We start from the raw sequence: 15,007 nt of genomic DNA on the forward strand, positions 1-15,007 counted from the left end.
TTCATTTTGTCACCTACTCGTTTATTTAATTTAACTTCTTTCGAATATATAATCATCTGTTCCTTTAAAACAGTTGCTACCATTACGAAACACTATGATTTTGTCTCTTTTTTCTTAGAACAAAATTATCCAAGTGCTCTTTGTGTCTATTAGGTTCTCTCTAGCTTCGTTTCTACCGGTCAATTTCATTTCCTCAGATGCATTTTAATCATTACCTTTTACGACTGCTCCCTTAATGCTAGAAGGACTAGATGAACCGACCCATTTGGAACTATGTAAAAGTGAACGTATTATTCTTGTTCTGAAGCTTTTAAAAAATCATAACGCATATAGATAATGAAATATTACCTTTATCTTCAATGAGACTCTTGAACAAAAATAACACGCTCGCGTCTACGAAGTTCCAAGTAGGTCATTTTTAATCTATCTTTGGTATATTTCCATTTCTGCATAACAAAGTCATTTAATAATAATCGTAATAAGTAATTAAATACAGAAGTGTCCGTACCATTACGAATTTCATTAAGAATATAATAACGAAGTAATAATTCACACACATCGGACCACGAAAGCTGAAAATTTCAAAATTGCCTGCAACATTCATGAATCATTTCCGATGGAAGTTCACATTATTACTGATAACGTCAAACAAAACGATACATTTATTTAGCACTGTCAATAAAATTTTGATCGTTTCCATGCAAAATTCCAATGATTATTAAATAATTTTTAGCCAAAGGAATCAGACGATATTACAATCTAATATGCACTTCTAATCGAACGCCAATATTAAAATAGTACTGCCGCCTTCTCTCCCACATTTTTCTCGTTTCCATCGAAGCGACAAATTTACGAATATTAATTCACAACTCACTCTCGCGAACAAGTTATAATTTTTTTATCAAACAAGATTGTTCATTCGAGGTTACAACGTGTTCCATCGATGCATTTATTTATACTTTCAGTATTTGACGGTTGTTAATATTGTCTACGCTTCCAATACGAATGTTTTACAATGTAAACTACAAAACATTCACAGTATATTGTATTCTAGTCGTATCGTTTAATATCTAAATAAATACAGTATTTCTTACAAGACATATTAGTAAAAAGAAGCGCGTTTCTGGTTTGGGTTCCCTTCCAGTAAACCGAACTTATCCCGGGATTAATGTTTTTATTGCACCAAGTTACACTTAGAGTTATTCTTCCATAACGCCCGACTAGTACCGCACAACAGCTAGCAGCGATTTTTCTCAACTTTTAATAATGCTGTCTCGGATCCGCACCGTCCGCCATTTTTCTCCGCCCCTCAACCACGGGTCAGCCGCCGGCATTGAAGGACCGGAGCCGTGAACAAGGGTAAAGGGACTCGTGGCGAGCGTGAAACGCGAGAACGAAATAGCAGATTTATGTATAGCGATTCGCTGGACGAAAAGGAAACCAAAGGACAAGGGATGGGGAAGGCGAGGGATGGGGTTAGGCGGGTGGCGACGTCAGTATCCGGGTCGTCGCCTTTATTTTGATTCTCCGGCGACGTTACGGGCCCGCCGGGAATATACCGACGCATTATGAAATGTGGCGCGTAGTCTCCGGGGCAAATAAGTTTACAAGCTCCTGGAATACATCAGGCAACACGTGTCCCGCAAAAAGCCGAGTTTCGCGGCTCGACAATAAGTTCATGGAAATATAGTGCGCCGTCGGGAGTCGGGACCGGTATTAAAACTTTTTCATCAGCTAAGGTATGGACTCCGATGTAATTCCACCTGACGTCCAGTATATCGGTCGAACGTTATTAGTATTGCAGTATAATGGGTCACCGAGGGAAAACGATTGACAGATATTACGTTATTAATAGGGTTTATTAACCCTCGGATGACAGCCGACTCTATCACCGAACCCCAGACTATTATTTCGTTAACAACCCACGACGTAATCAAATTCGTGCCATTTTCGGTCACACTCTCCTTTGAGCTCCAATCTTGCAAAGCAACCTGGACATATTTCAAACACCGGTATAACTGTTTGAAATAATGTAACTTGAGTTCTTCGAATTTCTTTGCTCGAATAAAATAACGAATATTAGAGGTTGCCTGTTATTTTATTTGCAGGAATTAATTTTCATCCTGACAGGAACGAATTTTTATACTTGGAATCCCTTTGGAATCATTTTTGGTGGTTCTAATTGGTTTTTAAAAAATTGTACGAATGTTTGGACATTTTTAGTTGGACCAGTCCCTACAACATCGAGTAGCTTATTTCAACAAGTTTAAACGTTAAAAAGGAACGTGAGAAATTATGTACTTTTCGAAATAAATTTTTACCTGCCAAGCAGAGGTAACATAGTGTAGCAACAATAATCCTTGAACATAGATCGGTCACGTGTGGCACATGATTTCCCAGAAGATTTGTCTCTATTTCTTGGACACATGGAACAATAACAAGCATTATTGGATCTAACAAGCATTCGAGGTAAAGAATCTTGAACTCCTAACAGCACTCGTGTACAGAGGATAATAAAGTTATCGACGATCAAAATTCAATTTGTGACAAAATTCTCAATAAATTCTCTTCTTGACGTTGCTCGGTCTGGATTATTTAATTTGTAAAGACAATATTTGTGAACTCTAAAATACAGTGCAATAGAACGTCCATTATAGGAACTGATCAGTGGATAAAATGCTCACGAGAAAGATATTTTTTTCATATACCAAGCGAATGTTAATCTCTTCCATCTTCAAAATATTCATAAATGCCTTATCTGATATTAGAAAACACTTCTCACGAAGTGGTCAGATTTATTAAAAATACTTCTACAGTCTTTGATGGCTCAAAAACGAACACAAAGTAGTACGTGGTCGCCTGATCGATAACACACGCCTGCGTCTTTTGTTCGCGCAACGAGTGGTAGATAAATTAATGCAGGATAACATTTCATTATTCGAAGGAGTATTTATATCGTGCCATTACTGTCATATCGTTCCATCGCGTTGGGGTGTCTTGGAAGGATTGAATGAATCGCGTAAAACATCCTCTTATTTGCTTGACGTTTTCCCCATCGCGTGTCGTATCTTATCCAAACCCCTCCATTGACGTTCCCTTCGGATTATCCGAGATGTCTTGCTTGTTTCCGTGCACTTCCACAGGGTGGTCTCGAGCTACGCTGCCAAGCTTTGCCAATGTATTCTGTTAATCGTATTGATGGAAACGGTCGGACTAATATAGATCTGCGAACAATTTCAGCTCGAGGAATAAGTTACAATTAACGGAGTTGTACGAAAAGGGTTATTTTTCTTTGGTCTTAAGTGCCACTGAAGGAAAAGATATATTATCTGGATTTTCACCTTGAAGTATCGAATTTTTTATTAGCTCCCTACGATTTCTCCTAGATCCACCATTTAGGTTAAACCTACAAAAAGTGCACTTTATTTTATCGCTTGGACACGTCTATTGGCCAGATACAGTCTTCTGTGCGTGCAGTTAATAACAAGAAAGATATTAATGGAGGCTATTTAGAGGATAAAAGAGGAATTGTTAAAATTTAATTAAAGGCCGAGTGGAGGGACGAACCGCAGGCGCGGTCAGTTTATATTATTAGTGTACTTATAATTAACAAATTCATATATCAATGTCAATGTCGATATTGAAAATTCAAAGACGTTAACTCTGTTCATCATTTTCTTCGTACTTTATCTGTTTTAAATACTATAAAAGGGCCTGGATTAGATTAGTTATATAATTCCAAATTTTAGTCCCTAACTTGCAATCGATTTTAACTCGAATTCGAATATTGTAACTTTTATCAGTCTTGTCGCCGCGTAGAGAGATTAGTCTCCGTCTATTTATTTCATCGAAGGGCGCATGAAATACATAGCGGGGTCACAGAGAATTATGGTATCTCGCAAGACCATCGTATATATCACTTACACGGGCGTAACTTCTCTGTATATTATTCGTACTCGTTCATTTTTCCTTCCACAGTCGTCCATTCGCGCGATTATTCCGGTTACGTTCTTTCTACGTTCGTCTTTGTAGTTTCGTGCCTGATTCCTGAAATTCTATTTATCTGGCCATTAAAAGACACGATAGGAGAATTTATCGAGAAACGGGGGTACACCGGTATATAATTTACGACAGTCTTCCTGGATATCATTCTTGCGTAACGCTGTACAGTTACGCCGCGTAGTTATGGCGTCGTGGGAGGGTCATAAGTCGCAGACAATTTTCTCCTATTCCGCGACCACTTCCCCGACTTCGTATTATTCTCTCTCGTATTTTTATTCCGACCCTCTCTGTTTACCGACGCGCTTATTTTTCTGCCCGTCTTTGTCTTAACGTTTATCTTGCTCGCTCGTACTCTTCGCACCTCTTCCGCTTTTCTCGTTGCAAGGGTAACACGGATAGCGATACGGGAGACGGTCGCAAGGGCTGGAGGAAATTGTCTGCAATTTATGACAACTTTCCGGGTGTATCGTGACTACCTAGAATTGTAAACGAAAACGAGGAAAACTTCAGGAATCGGAGGGATTCGTTACACACCGAGCTGAGACGCAATTGTGTGTCAAATCTGCTTGCACACTGATTAATCGTAACATCAGCCGCGGGTACAGTTAAACCTGAAACTTTAAAGTTGTTTAAATATTTTGCGAACTTACCCTTCCATGGACACCTTAAAATATAAATGAATATTTTTTAACGTTTCTGCCCGGGGAATTACAACAATGTAAATTTACTGTCTTTTCGTTCCGTCACACGCAGAATTTGGTTCGCAACATTAATTTATCCGCGAAGGCATTAACGATGTCGCATGAAAACAGTAACGAGCTCGGAAATCTACAGCGCATAATTTGTATTCAGAATATTGCATAACTCACGGGCGCGCGAAATTAAAATTTCAAATTGAAATTAAAATTCGAAATCGATTTCGAAGGCGGAACGAAAAGTTTTCGATCACGTTTCGAAATTGTTTTTTCGCCGATGTCTTCTCCCGCTCGATTGAAATTAAGAGGTATTTGTTCGCTTCTTCGTGTCGTTCGCGTAAACGTTCGTTTAATCAGTTTTTTTGAAATCGGTTTCCAACGGTGACCAAAATGCTCGCGAAACCACGTGTCACGGATAATGGAAACGGCTGCCCATATAAATCGTATTTCGCACCGGGGCACCGTATAACACCGTGATTGGAAAAAAATTATAAAATCGCTCCCGAAATTGTTCGAACGGAAACGCGTAATCCTGTTATTCGGTTATGTAAACGGCTCCGACTGATATCATTTTTCGATTATCAATACCTCTCCTATCTTCGGTGTCCATAGACATCCGTAAAGTGAAATATTTCAAGTTTGCAAACCTTTTGGAACAGTACTCTATACTATAGAAAATAATTAAACGACTTGTTAAAAATTCGTAAATAATCATTTCAAATTTGAAGCAATCTGTTGTTTACATTTATCTGTTAATACTAATTAATACGAACGTTTTACATCACCGGATATAATTCCTACTCCAATAACGTTCTGATATCTTTTCTCCGTATATCGTTTAAATGGAATATGCAAACTGCGAGCGTTACGCGAAATGTGCAAATTAAAGATACATTTTTAAACCTCCTTAATGACAAAACATGTTACGCGAAATTAAACATAATAACGAAACAAATTTCAGTCTAAGTCTCGAGCTTCTATCCGATTTCTATAAATATATACATTTGCATGGATATCCACCGTCTAGCGATAAATATTTTAAAATATTACGATCGTTTTCAATGCCAGCTTAAACGTTCACGCGATTACAAATCGTATAAATTACGAAGCAAACGTTTCTGGATGATCGTTTCACGAGAGTAGCTTTCTTTTAATATTTATATAATACTTTATAACTTAGTTAACTGTCGTTCCTCTTGCGTTATACACATTGTGAATACGTTGCTTTGATAGAAGGTAAATTATAACGCAGGAGCGGTAAGCGCATTTGTGTTCGCTTATGGAAATATCGAGCTGTAAAACAACACGTTGATTAACAACGTTCATTACACTTGCATGCTCTTGTTAAAACATTAAGTGGAGTGAGTATGTCGAGAGTATATAACATGCTTGTTCGCGAGTCGTTGAATTTACTAAATCCTGTTTGTTTGATACCGCAGCGAATAAGACGAAGTTCTGACTGTTCTAAAAACTAAACAAGTAAATGATATGCGTGATAGGATTGCACATGTGCATAAATATAAACATTATAATTAAATGATATTCTTGCAGATGTGAAAACAATTTTCATAAAATTTATAATGTAAAAAGTATACAAATTGAAACTAAACAGATAATATCATATGACAAACAGTTGTCGATATTCTACTTGCAAAGCTAATTAATTTGATAATATATGTATATGCAGTGTTTCAATCATAGCACCTTATCGATTTCGTTATTCAGGAAATGGAATATGTTCATAATCACATTCAACACCTTCTATTTCATTTCTGCTGGTATACTGCTTGTATTTCTAAAAACCTGCCTTGAACGACTGCGACAATATTAAGTTTCCTGTTCCATCAAAGCTATACAAACTCGATTATCCTATAATTTCAGATGTCTAAAGCCGCACGCTATTTTCTGAATCAATAGAAACAGGATTATAGGAGCATAATCGAAAATTTTTCTCCCTCGAAACCGGAAATTATCATTTCTGACGCGAGATCGAGGTAATTTTATTTCCGCTTTGGTTTGAGTTACGCTTTCGAAACTTTCTGCTACATTTGTCGAAGCAATTAAGGCATCATTATAAGTTTCTGCCGATAAAAGTTTCCCCGTAAAATCTACGATTACCAATTTCAACGCGGAAACGAGTTTGATCCATGTGCCTTTCGCATTTATTACTGTGAAATATATTAAAGCCAATAATCCAAAGTTAATTTGATCGAAAAAAAATCCATCGAAAGCGCACCAACCGTATCAGGCATGAATTTTTACGATGCAATTTTTAAGAAAACGCTGATTTCGTTTATTTCCTCGTAAACTGTTTCGGACGTAATTAAATCCGATCAATTTGGTAATTGTGAACCACGAATGTTATTTACCACTGACAATAATTACGCGAGCTGACAAAATTTACGACCACGTTTCCTAATTTATGCTTTAACATACGCGGTTAATTAATTTCCTAACGATATTCCATTAACAAAATTTCTCGTTAGTATTCTCAGTTTTCTTTTAATTATGGTACATAGATCTCTGTGAATGTTTTATTAACTTTTATCCTCTTCAAAGTATCAATAGGAAAATGGTGTTGAACAAAAGTGTAATTTAAATTATTATACATTTGGAATTCATAGTTTTAAGCAACTGTCTCTTCTTGCAATATTACCTTTTTACCAAATTAGGTTCGAGACGAGAATAAATTTGGTTTATCCCTCAGACACGGAATACTCTACGCATTTTTAACAATATTGTTACCGATACGAGTTGATATCCTTCGATGAAGGAAGAAAAACGAAGCTCTCAACGACGATAAATTACAACTGTAAATCTGGCGAAACTACAATCACTGCTCGATTACGAAGGAAGAATAGGTCAATGACCACTCACGGAACAAAAACTATCCAGCAGAACGAGGAGCACTGGCCATTAGTCAACTGTACTCAAAGTATCACGAGGAAGGGTGAGTTCTTAAAGCTGCAACTACATTCTGATAAATTAAACGATTTCCGACGAAACAGAAACTGTTACGAAAGAACCGTGCTCGCAAGAATACAAGCATTTGCACGAGAATTTGTTTAATATCCTAGAAGCATAGAAATTCGTATGTTTTGTAAGTTTAACCCTGTACCTGTGTAAATTAAATTGTCAACTATAAAATTTAATTGTCGATTCTCAATTAGAGTTATCTTTGTCCTCAACACTAGACAAAAGCCTCGCGTGTAGAACCCGATATCTATCTCGATTTACCGAACGCATTTCTAGATTACTCGTAGCCTTCTTTTGCCCTAGTTAATTATGCTGGAAATGTTGCATTTTATTTATCCACACCTTTATACATTGGAAATGTGTCACGGTTGACGCTAACGACGGTTGAAGGAATCCCTGGGTGTAGACTATGATTCTCAGCCGCTGTTCAATTCAGTAGGTGTCGTTGCCCGTATTATGTATGAAATACGTATGCAACAGCGTACAGTCGTCTTATTAGAATAAACATAAATACAAAGTATAATCCGCCACAAAAATATCCCAAACGATTTCTTCTTCTTTTTTTGTATACTTCTACACGCAAATGGAAGCGTACCAATATTTTCTACGAATACCTGTAGTCGATAATACATTCTTAAATTATATCTGTTTCGCTGGTAAACGCGACTAACTTTACTATTCCCGGACAAGATCCATTATTCGTAACTAATGGCGTGCCACGTTTGTTTTGAATGTCTAAATTTATATTCTTTATCTCTCGGAAAAATATCACCATCGCGATCCATAAATCCATTTCTGCTTCTCAGACGCTTTTGGATTCTATTTATTCTTCCATTACTTTCTTCAGACCCTCCATTCTTCTTTTGTGAAAACATTTTTTCCCCCAACCTTGTGGCTTTTCTTTTTCTGATTATCTTCCAACACAATAATATTATTACATATAATATACTAGGTCACTATCGAAAAATTCGAACTCGTTGCTCGATATAATCCAGGAAAAGATTTTCTGTAACTTTCGTTTCAAGGCGTTAACTTTTAAAATTTTGATCAACGAATCTCATATTTCGCGTGTGGTTTAAAACGTTCCATTCGGTGCCGATGTAAATTTTTGAATCTCGGTGTGCTCGATGCTCAAGCGTATTGAAACGATCGGCAAGATAAAATGCCGTTAAAAAACGTGTTTTCGCAGGATTAAACGAACGGTGAAAATTTGTGAAATAATTTAAAGGGAAACGCGATAATTGGGTCGGCCTTTTGACTGCGTATTTCGCTGTAAAATCGCAGTTACGGACGACGCTAAACATTGATCCCCAACGTCACAGAACGGCTCTCGAAACGACATTCTTTGGTGGGTTACTTGTTACGAACAGCTAATCTCCGTGCCACGGCTGGAAACAAGCATCGACAGGCAGAAAAATTGAGTAAAAAAAAAAAAAAAAACAGCAACGATCGCGGACTCTTATTTAACGAATCGATTTGCCGCGTGCACGGTATGAACGATGGATCGCGCTTGATGAAAGAAGTTTGCTCCAAGGTAAAGTCATTATAAGCAAGCCAATCTCCGAGCTTTCCTTAGAAACTAGTTGCTGGAATCTACGCCCTCTATGGTAATTCCTAAAATTCCACCGATCAAACCTTGGGACAGGAGAATCTCTTGTTTTCGTTGGATATCGTGACCTGGATACTAATAACTATTGGTCCGAGGAGAAATGCAAGTTTTCTTATCACGACTGAAAGATAAGAAAATTTCTATCGTATCGAATATGCAATACACGTTCATTTACTAAAATTTTGGAATACAAATTTCATTGTTACTGATATTAGATTGTGTTACGTAAAATCAATTAGAGAACAATGAGTGGTATTAAGTATCAATATTTAATTCACTGAATTATTATATCATTTCTAAATCAGCCTTTCTGTTAATTAATTTCCACATTTTGGTAACTGGGTACGACGAAACTGATTCATTGTGTTGAAGCCACAGCAACGTATGAACGATGGTTATCAACAAAACAATAATAATTTCATAATTATCGAAATGTAAATATATACATGCGTTATTAAATTTAGCGAAAAAAATAAACTGACTATATTTAAATAAAATTACTAGAAAAATATAAATAAACTAAGAGAACCTAACACGATGACTATAACGAAGACCGAACGGTGTCGCGTAGAGGGGACATTGTTCTGTCGCGTACGGTAGGCTAAAAACGGAAGAACGAGTTTAAACCGCTACTTTCGCGGAAAGCTTTTAGAAATAACCTAACGCGAAATTTTTCATCCCCTCCCCCCTCTCCATCGAAAGGGGAGCGCGTCAACGGAATGAAATTTCCTATAAAGAGCAGCGAGAGACGTTAGACGACGCTCGGGGGCGATGTCCGGTGTCCTCTTCTCCGCTCGGTGGTCATATTTCTCGAAACGTTCGCGTAGAAACTTTCTCGGAAACGACTTAAAAATTGACTTTTGACGGGTGAAAAATTGATTTCGCGCAATGGGAAGCACGTCGTCGGATGCACGCGCGCGTGTCACGGCCGACAGTCCCTGGAACCCGATGTTTCTACGCTCGATGGAACGCGAATGCACGTGCATCGCTCGTTAACAGCGGCCCGCGGCAGTCCTAAACTCATTTGCATAATTAGTGCGTGTCGGTTGCAGCGCCACGCGTGACTACGACTGCGGCCGTCGGAATCGAGCGAGATATTATCGCTGATACGAGTGCAACGGCGCGGCGGTCGAGACCGCCCGTATCACCGGACACCGCCGCCGCGGACCGACCGTTCGGACTCCTGGTGCAACTGCATCGCTGCTCGTACGAACTTCAACGGCATTTTCCAACTTCCGGCCGACGTTTCTGCACGATGCCGCCACGGATTTAACGATCCGTGTAAGCGCCGCGCAATTTTCCACTTCTGCTCACTGCTAAATAACCAAATTTTCGACCCGCCGCTGCGACGTAAACCCTCCCAATTCCAATTTTACCGCCACTTTCACGGGGACATTTCGGTTTAGACGTTCCAAACGGTACGCGTTGTTTCGCGTTACTCTATTTTTTTGAATTATCGCTTTAAACCGTTTGCGTTCTAATAAAAAGAAAAACCCCACGATCTCGGCCCAAAGCATCTCTGACTTCTGCAGAATATTTTGCGGACACTTTGAACTATCCCAGGGAAAACCAACTACAGTGTAAAAAATACAAAGCCGAGTACTTGTATGGGAATGTATCTCAACATTTTGAACGGATAAATTAGTTTTTATTGATAACATAATGGACAAAAATGTATACCACAATATGTTAAAAAATAATTTACATAAAAGTGCAATGAAAATGGGGATTCAGAGTACATTGAAGTATTACCAAAGTATTTATTTAAACGTTAAAAATATATACGGAACGTGAAAGTTTAAAAACGATGTTTTGGATTTTCCTGAGCCAATTAAACATGAATTATAATTAATCAGTACTTTCTCGGTAAGATATTATCTGCATTGAATATTATTCATAATTAGGACGTCTCGTCTCAATTTTATTTTAAATCACTGTATTCGTAACGAGCCTTAAAGTAAAATATGTTAATTTTTAAAAAACGTATATAGACTTAAGCTTTCGTGCGTTTATATTTTACAAGAGTACATTTAAAAATTTTCTTTTCTGACCATTTTTAAACTCTTCATATTGCACAAGAAATAATATGTTCCACTGTTTTACACAAGAAATATATGTTCCACGAAAAATGATTATATCGCGCGTGTCACACGGTGATGGATTCCCTTTCTAAAAGATACGAGTGCGTGTGCATAATATGACCGATTCTTATTCTGCTAAATAAATAGTCTACTAAATAACGAGACTGGACTTTATTCAAAAATATCGACCCACGTACGGCAGATTTCAGTTGACTGTATTTTTATTCCATTTTTATTTCAAACTTTAGACTTTCCTTGGCTTCTTTGCGACAATCCGGAATACCTATGCCGATGATTCTCAACCTTTTCTGTGGTCCGTTCTGATTTTTACCAAAAATGTAAAGAAATTATAAAATTACACTACTAATTTTTTATTAGATCCAAAAACATCTTTTCTGTTCTCAGACGTAAAACTAGAGTCATTTCCCATACAATTTCGAACACAATAAACGAATTGTAACCAATTCGAAGAAGTGTAACCAATCGATTGCATTGCAATTTCAACAGCGTCAGGTGTAAATACTACGAATGTGCGTAAACATACTTTCGACTGAAAACATTCAATCGTGCATGTAATGCCATTACTCTGGAGCTTATCGAAAGTGCTAAACAATTATTCGTTCATCGTATCCGGAAATAGATGGAAACAAACCGTAATCATTTTGACAAATATTTGAAATTAGATATACAAAGTAACCACTTTACATATTTGAGTTCCAATATAGATACAAAATATATACAATCCTTTTTCCCTCTTTACAAACAAGATTTGTGTTTGTTCGTGAACTATATTGCTGCATTAATTTACTTATAAAATTGTTTTATTTAAGAGCCAGTTAACGAAATAACCTAGAGAAAAATCATCCAACTGTTCGAATAAACTAACACACGATTCTTGTGATATTTCTCAAGTACTTTATTAGAATAATGCCCAAACGTGGTTTAATTTAGGGGTAGCCCGATCGAACCACAGCCCCTCTTGTCGTGCTGCCCGAGGGCCATTTTTTCGCTCCAGTTCATCGGTATGCCGAGCGACAGTCTCTAAATTGTTTCACGAAATACCAAAACAAAACAAAACTGATGACATCAGTTTAAAGGGCCAGGGACCGTGCATTCGATTTTCGATATCCGCGATTGTTTAGGCGTTAAGTACTCGTCGGTCTACGACAGTACCGTACCAACGGAGAAAGAGAACGACTTCTGAATGGGGAATTTAAAGATCACAGAAAGTCGTCGGTTATTAATTCCAAGGAATAATACAATACGCTCGATAAACTTTTATGACCCGCCGTTAACAAAGTTTTCTTTCAATTACACGGGCCTGTTGGGTCGAGGTAATCGTGAGATCCTTGTCTCAAACCCAACCGACCGAACGATGTTTGTCTTTGCTAAGAATGCCAAGTATCGCTGGCGACGCTGTTATTATATCTTCGCGAAACGGCGAGCAGAACGCGCGATTGTCCCCGATGGTCGTTGTTTTTTTGTCTCCGTCACGATAATCACGGTGCAACCAGGAAGAGAACGATTCTACGTGAAAAAATAAGTCGAAGATATGGAATAACATTTTCTCGTACGAGGCTTTATTTTTGGGAGAATCGATTTTGAATGTTCGCGGTGCACGGGTGGAATAGCGCGAGCGGAAACGGTCGGTTAAATTCGATTATCACGAAAAAGTTTTACTCCGTACGTTTTGTTTATTTTTTCGCGTAGAGTCGTCCCTTTGCCATGTTGTGCCGCGAATACTAGGAAACTGTGTAAATTTCACGTTGCATCGAACTGTAGCTAATTCGGCCTGATACCATCGAATTGTTATGATTCCCTTGGGCTAATCGCGTCGTGACAACCACGTTTACCTTCCACCCTTCCGTCCCTTCTTCAGCTTCTTCGGCGTTCCAGCTTTTCCTCTTCAACGTGCCTCTCACAGACGTACGTTCACAGGCGGGCAATCGTCGGTTATTGATTCACTGGCCGGCATTACACCGACGGGAGTTAAAATCATACGCGTGACGTTTAAACGACGATCCTGGTGCACCCGGAATTACGAACCGATGCGTCTTCTTTGTCCCGCGGTCGGCGTTTAATTAAGTCTAGTAGAAAATAGGATTGTCTCAGCCTATTGTCTCCTGGCAATTAATCGATGAACACGGGAAATTTAATTAAACGTAAACAGGAGCGCCTGAGGCTGTTCCGCGGAGGGAAAAACGATATTCGAGGCGGAGAATCGGTGAATCAAATTGCCCACGGTGTCTCGATTTATACAAAATTCTGATATCGTTTTGCTTTTTCCCGGGTACGTTCGAGACTTTATTATTCTTACGTTTCGCAAGAAAATTAAATATTTCAACGTTTTCGATTCTGTCGCTTTGGATCTTTAAAAATATAACGAACCGCGAAATTAGAAAAGTATTTTTACGATGAAAAGTAATAAATTAAAATAAATGTTGAAATTAAAGATAAGTGGCTACTTATTTTAAAACAGTTTATAATATACGTAATTTTATTTATATCAATTTGCTTCGACTGCAAATATTCGATGGTGAAATTTTTTAAGAAGAAATTTAAACGAATAGAACCATTTCTACGAATCCGTACAGAGTTGTTTCGCGAATTATGCGAAAGATGAAGTGTTAGTCAAGTAGTGAATATAACTTTTTTTAATATTATGGCTCATAACATGGCGCCCGGAAGCACGTGACCCTTTTGCGCCTGCCCTGTCACGGTCTTGGTCGTGCCATATTACGCATATTGAAAAACTAATTAGAGAGAATTATGACTCCCGGAGGATTCAAATGCAAGCCACACTCCTAGAGTCGGGTCATTAAGAATATGCGAATGGCGCAATAGAAGAAATTACTAATTGCAGTTTCTGACAAAAGTAATTTTCCAATTGGGATAAAAATCACGGGAGACCAAATTGAGTATTCTTTGATCTCGAATTCGCCTATCGAGTTATGCGAAACGTTAAATTAAATTTTATGAAAATTACCAGAGATTTCGTCGTTGCAAAGAAGATAATCTTTGCGTTTTACATAGAGATTGTTTTGCAATTTTAAAAAGTAACAATTGTTTGTTATTTCGAACAGAAAATGGAACGTTTCAAGATCAATTTATTCGTTTAGTTGGAACAATTTAGATCGAAGTCAAACTGAAAATCTGACGCGACTTTGCGACTTGTCGACCGTTTTTGAAGCACTGTTCGTTACTGCTAAAACGCACCAAATTGAGTGTGAAATAAATATTGTTGGAGTTTCAGCGATCAAATGTAATCTGGAATCGATAAAAACACTTGATACATTTTTTTTCAAAAAGGGTGTTTCCTGCTTTAATACGAACATACAGAGCCGGGCGATGCTTCCAATGTATGACGCGATTAGCTTGACTTGTCCGCAGGGAAATTAAGCGTCTACGACGCAAAGAAGATTTCCAGAGTTAAAAACGAGTTTTCTTTTTAAAGGCAGAGGTCACTCGCTTTTCAAGCCGACCATTATAACGTTCCTTTCTCTGAATTTATGAAACTTCTGTATACATATATTTTCTGTAGTTAATTTACTCTGACGCAATTTATTCACAAAAATATCTAACAGTGTATTTATCACACAAATTTTTTTCCATGCAGATGCATGATGCAGATTCTTTCGCGTTAT

The sequence above is a fragment of the Colletes latitarsis genome, chromosome 10 (genome assembly GCF_051014445.1).
Source record: "Colletes latitarsis isolate SP2378_abdomen chromosome 10, iyColLati1, whole genome shotgun sequence".
Classification (NCBI taxonomy): Eukaryota; Metazoa; Arthropoda; class Insecta; order Hymenoptera; family Colletidae; genus Colletes; species Colletes latitarsis.